General features: G+C 34.1%; 1 pseudogene; it reads right to left on the bottom strand.

Moving 5' to 3' along the window:
• Positions 1-4,261: 4,261 nt before the first annotated feature.
• LOC138171035 (pre-mRNA-splicing factor 18-like) lies at positions 4,262-5,283 on the bottom strand (annotated as a pseudogene).
• Between the last annotated feature and the right edge of the window lie 1,063 nt (positions 5,284-6,346).

Below are 6,346 nucleotides of genomic sequence, written 5' to 3'. Positions count from 1 at the left end.
AAAAGGCTATTGATAAATTTAACACTTTAAAATACATTCTACTATTTATAAAATCATCTTAAAAGGAATTGTCTCGATATTATATTGTTGTTTTTTGTGTGGAAATGATTATAAATATTTAAATATGCCATTAATATCCCAAATAATATCATAAGATTATTTTTTCACTCATCTTCATATTTTTAATTAACATAAATTTGAGAAAGAAAAGTTTTAGTCAAATTAACACACCCTGCAAAAAGTTGGAAAGTATAGGCTACCTTTCAAGACAATTGACAAATATTTGGGAATGTGGGGTTTGGAAGATCTGAGGTTTCTGATTACCCTTAAAAAGATGACATGTGGGATACAAACATATCTTTGTGTGTATGTATACATATCTATGCATATATGTATATATATCCTACACACATATACATATATAGCTGTACATATATGTATTGCATACATGTATTTCATCCTATGTGTAATTTGATCCCACATACACATATGTATATGTGTGTGTACTTAATAAGTGCATGTGCATGTGCATATATGTGTATAGTGCAGTTAGGAAGTTTTAAATTATATTCTACTCAGGCTTGTACATCAAGGTCTTCTGTGTTCTAAATGAAAAGTATAGCATGGACTCTAACTTACAATTTCTAAAATCCACTTTTTTCAAACAATAGAAGAGAATCAATATTTACATCACATAGATATTGTCTGCTTCACTAATACTATCATACAAATTTATGGGTAACATTAACAAAATGAAAAATATATTTTGTATTGGTATGATAATTCAGTTTAAAAGCTCACATAAAAATGATTTGTCACAGCACTTATCGGACAACCACTTTCACTATACATTCTAAACACATCCATTTTCCTTGAACTAAAGGGTCTTGTCCCTAAGGGAAGAAGGAAAGTTAGGTCAGTTATCCTAAATTGTTTTAGACTCAATCTGTATATGTCTATTTTTTTCTTTCATTGTTAACCCCACTTCCTTTTCTAAATATTTTCATGACATAGAAGTACTTATACTATGGTATGGCCCCAACACTCTCTCAATAGATATGGAGCTGCTACAATTGATTCTCCATCATGGAAGAATTAAATAATAATAGGAATAATTTTGGGAAACTCCTTAGACTAATTTAGAAAAAAAAATTTTTGTTTTTCAAGTATCTTCTTTCTTTTGTTCATATAGAGATATAGATATATACATATACAATGTGTACATGTATACATACACATGTAAGTATGTACTTTCAAACATATCACCATTATCCCTTTTACATCGCAGGAGTTAGGGGCATGGTGCCCACACAATCTAGAAAATTTGCATAAATTTTTTGACTTTTCCTTCACAATAGCGAACTGTGATTTTTTTTCTTTTTTTTTTCATGGAGTGTTTATAGTGCCTTATTGTAAAATTTGGGTTGTCATTATATAATTCTATGCATATATTTTATGTGTTTCTGAATTTCTAAACTTTTTCTGTGTCATATGCTGGACTTCATGTGTCATCTGTAACTTCCTCAAAACTCCCAAGAAATTCCCATTTAATTCCTTATACTGACCTACAATATGTTGAAACTACAATGGTGAAAATCATGATGTTGAAGAGATATTTGTATAAAAATTCACACAAATATGTTCAAATTCTTAACACTTTTCTTCTTAGATTTCTAAGACTTTTCTAGACTAGTATTCAACTTTTATTTTAAATTCCTGGATATTTTTTTTTCCATATTCCTTTTAAGAAACCAATGCTCAGCACTAAGTTGATCCAAGACAATTCCAAAAAAACTTGTGATGGAGAATGCAACCGCACCCAGAGAAAGAACTATAGGATCTGAATGCAGATCTAAGTATACTATTTTCACTTTTTTTTTTCATTTTTTGTCTTTTTTTCTCATGGTTTCACCCCTTTGTTCTTATACTTTTTCACAATGTGACTAATGTGATAACATGTTTAACAGGATTGTATATGTACCTATATCAAATTGCTTGCTCTTTTGGGCAGGGGAGAGAGAAGGCAGAGAGGGAGAAAAAAAATTGGAATTCAAAATTTTACAAAAATGAATGTTGAAAAATATCTCTTACATCTAATTGGAAAAAATAAGATATTATTATGAAAAAAGCAATCTACCTTCTTAATTGATATTGCAGGAGATTCTATTAGAGTATATGCTTTGTCCCTGGGAAATATAGGACAGAGCTTTCTGTATCTTGCAAAAGGACTTATGAAACCAGTGATTTCTAACCAGTCATTTTGTGCTCCTCTCTCGCAACTCCCCAATCCTTCTTTCGCTATGTGTATGGAAGTGTTGCATCAACAAGGATTGACTACTAAAATAGAAATAATTGCATATTCAGAAGATTTTGAAAGGAGTAACCTGATGATCTCTCTCTTCCTATATGCCAGATGTAATGGAACTCTGTGTCATCTTCTCTTTTTGATTTCCATTGAAGGAGTTATTGGAGGTCCTTTCCCTTCCAGTAACTATGACTCATATGTGAAATCAACAAATTCATTTGCTGACTTAGATGAATGGTTTTTATTCTGGTTTTATTGTATTGGGAGAAAGAACAAAATATATAGATAGAAAAGAAATATATTACATCTCATTACTATATTACTGTAATGGCAATGTAAATGGGATGATCTTTCCCATCCATTAATAGGCTCATGTGATCTGTTTAAGTCACATGGAAGCCTAAATCACATGAGTTTGAGTCACATGAAGCCTGTGGTGGGAGGAGCTTGCTGAATGGGGGCAGCAGTAAGAATGAAGCAGGAAGGGTGCAGAAGAACCCAGTGGAAGTTGGTTAGAGCATTTAGAGGTGAGGGAGAGGGAGGAAGCAGACAGCAAGCTATTACTGTTCATTTCTGGGAAGGCCCTAGCAGGGGGAAGGCATAGGGATGGAAGTGCCTCCTGTATTGTTTTTGTGTATAATTTTCTTTATTGCTATGATCGATTTGGCTTTGTGGTATTTGAGTAAATATTTTCATTTTGTCTTCTATGCAGAGAGTCAGTTATGTTTTGTGATTCAGAATTACACCGGTATATTCATAGCCATCATGTTGGCACTATAATTACTATTACATTGCATGGCATTATATCACATTATATTAAGCATGTCATCCTATATCATATCATATATCATATTAATCAACAATGAATCCAAAGTAATTGGGGGTATTTGCTATGGGAAAATAAAAACCATTTTGAGAATTAGAAAAGGCTTATTGTAGGCAATAGCAGTTGAGCTAAACTCTTAAAGGAAATGAGAATTCTAAGATGTGGAGGTGAGGTGGAGGGGATTTGTGCAAAGGCATGGGAATAGGAGGCAGAATGTCATATAAAAGGAATAGCAATTACACTCTTGTGTCAAAACAACAACAAGAAGAACAAATACTTGAACTTTAGTCAAAAGTAAAGTTATCGTTTATGATGTCTCCCACTTTGATTACCTTCCTTTCATGTCTTTTTTTTCTTCAAATGTAACCAAGGAATGCTGCATTTTGGGGGTATTTATTGAAAAAGAGTTATTTTTTAATAAAACCAATCTAAATATAATATGAATATTATAATATTTTATAGAAATAATTATGTCAACTTCAAACGTTTCCTTCTAATCATTTACCATCAACTTCCACATCAGATGGGAAAATGTCCAATAAGAAACCATCAACGATTGCTGTCTAGGTATGCAAAGTTTCAGGAAGTAAGCCTTGGTGCTTGACTTTAAGACTGCTAAAAATCAAAACATGAGGGGTGGCCAGGTAGCACAGAGAGTAAGAACACCAGCCCCAGAGTTGGGATGACCTGGGATCGAATCCGGGCTCAAACACTTAGCACCCACCCAGAAAAACCTGGCCGTGTAACCTTGAGCAAGTTATTTAACCCCAATTGCTTAGGGGTGGCCAAGTGGTTCAGTGAGTAAGAGCACCAGCCCCATAGTCCTGGGATTGAATCCGGGCTCTGATACTTAGTACCACACCCAGAAATAATTGGCTGTGTAACCTTGAGCACATTACTTAACCCCGATTGCTTTAAAAAAAAAAATCAAAACATGATTTAGCAATCAAGAATCTGCTGTCATATTTGATGGAAGAACCAAACACAATTCTCTAAATAAACAAAGAACTGAATTGGGTAGAAAATGCCTGCTCCCAAAACTTGATTCTTCCTCTCTCTTTCATTCTTGGTAGCAGTTCTGCAAAATGACACAGGTAGCTCTTAAATTTGTTATTCATATAGAAGAGCTGTCATAGTGCATTGCACTCCACATATTTTAATGGGTCTGTTGAGAACTGCTTCTGAAAAATGACCGTTAAGCTTTTCAAACCCTGAATATATTTTCTTTGTGTCTCATCATTTAGAATATGTGCAACATGTTTGAAAAAAAAAATCTTTTCTTGACCAGTTCTGGCATGGATACCAATCATAGTGACTCCAGTAGGCCAAGGAGTATTTCCAATGGCCATCTGAAGATAAGCATCTTTGGCCTTTACATATTCACTTTGAACATGAATATGATAGTGTCTGTTATTGATTCTTTAATGTCAGCAGGAAGAGTCCTTTTTTGTAATTTTCTGAAAAGTGGTCTCAAATATTATTCTCCCTGTTTTTCAGTGGCACTGTTCAGTTTGCCCTGCACACTGTGTTTTACATAATCTCCTCTGGCACTGAGTTCTTTAGCCCAAACTCCAAGGAGAAAGTTAGGAAATTTGATTATGATGTCCATGTCTTTAAGATCATACCCTTTTCTAAGAACTCTCCCAATGCCACTAATTCTTCAATAGTGGCATTTTCTCCATGGACTTTTAGATTATTCTGTGTCCTCTTCTCCTGGTTCTTGGTCACCAACAATTTAATTAAGGTATTGTTGATCAATCATGTCCAAAACTGCCTTCAAGTCATTCCTCTAACTTTTGTCAACTTCTGCTGTGAGATTTTCAATCTTTCTTAAACACTGCATCATAATCTGTTTCTCCAAGAAATCTAACTGGTTCTCCTTTTCTCTCAATCACTGGATGATCTCTTGACTTGAAATATTCATGGGTAATTTTTCCTCTGCCAGTTCTACTTCTAATACTGGATTGGATGAAGTTAATGGTTTCTGATCCTCTTCTTTTGACTGCATCTTGTAGCCACCTCTTTCAAAGCATGCCTCCTCTTCTTTTTTTCCAATTTCACTACATTTGAAATATCTTTTACTTTCCCCCAGTGACTTGTTGTCCTCCAATAGCTGCCATGTTCAAGAGATCTCTGATTTGAGGTTATCCATCTCCCAGCCAAAGGTGCAGCTCAACCACACCAGAGGGCTCTGTCTGGAGAGTCTCCACAACTCTGCTGAAGTACTTCAAAACACCCAAATTCAATGATAAGCTAAGAAACACTGTCCCCTTTCATGTCTTTATAGAGTTTTTCCTATCCTATCTTGATGTCAGGGTATTGGAGTACTCCAACTGGAATATCATCTTCAGTAAATAACCTGTCTTATTGCCATACCCCTTACATTTGTGCTATTCCCCACTGAAAGTTTTTTTTTTCTCCTGTAGTTAATCCTATTAGGATACTTTCCCCCCATTTTCAGTCTGTGCATAAGCACTCAGTGTGGCACTGAAATTTGCTAGAACACTCTCGACATATTTATACCACTTTCTCTTCTGGTATCTAGTAGTTGCTATATTCTTTTCTTCTGACCATGTTTTATTCAATAGTTTTCATTATTCTATATGACTCTTTGATATCTCTACTCATTTTTTCCTCTTCTACCAGTAGTTTGTCAAGGTTATATTTTTTTTTTTACTATTTTTGGTATTGATCCTTTACTTTGGGAATATTCATTTCCATTTGCACTATTCCATCATAGGGCAGTATGATACCAAAGTATCAAGATTATAGGAGTTCCAATGGTTAATAGAGAAATGCATGATAGTAGCAAATAGTACACTGAATATTACCGATAACAATATCCAAGAGACCTAAAATATTGCAACAGATATGAATGATTAAAAAAGCAGTAAATCTATTTGTTAGTGAAAGCTAGATAGAGATAACAGATTCACAGGTTGTTGAATTTTAAAAGAACCAGCAAAGGGACTCTAGTATGCAGGGTAGTCTATGGAGAATTTATGGTAGAATATTGAAAATAATTACACTGGATGAGAAGGTGGGAGTTGCTCTCAATCTCTACCAGTGACCACAGAATACGGTGTGGCTATTTTTTTAAATTCATTAAATTATAGCAAAGTAGATAAGTACCAGTCTAGTTAACTCTTAAAAAAGAAAGGAAATATATTTGGCAAGATTTTTTTTTATGAATGATTCCATCCTAGCTCGTAGGG

This window comes from Petaurus breviceps, unplaced genomic scaffold, assembly GCF_028583685.1.
Source record: "Petaurus breviceps papuanus isolate PSGF00001 unplaced genomic scaffold, PetGlider_PUasm1.0 41, whole genome shotgun sequence".
NCBI classification, from domain to species: domain Eukaryota; kingdom Metazoa; phylum Chordata; class Mammalia; order Diprotodontia; family Petauridae; genus Petaurus; species Petaurus breviceps.
This window is presented reverse-complemented; position numbering and strand designations above follow the sequence as displayed.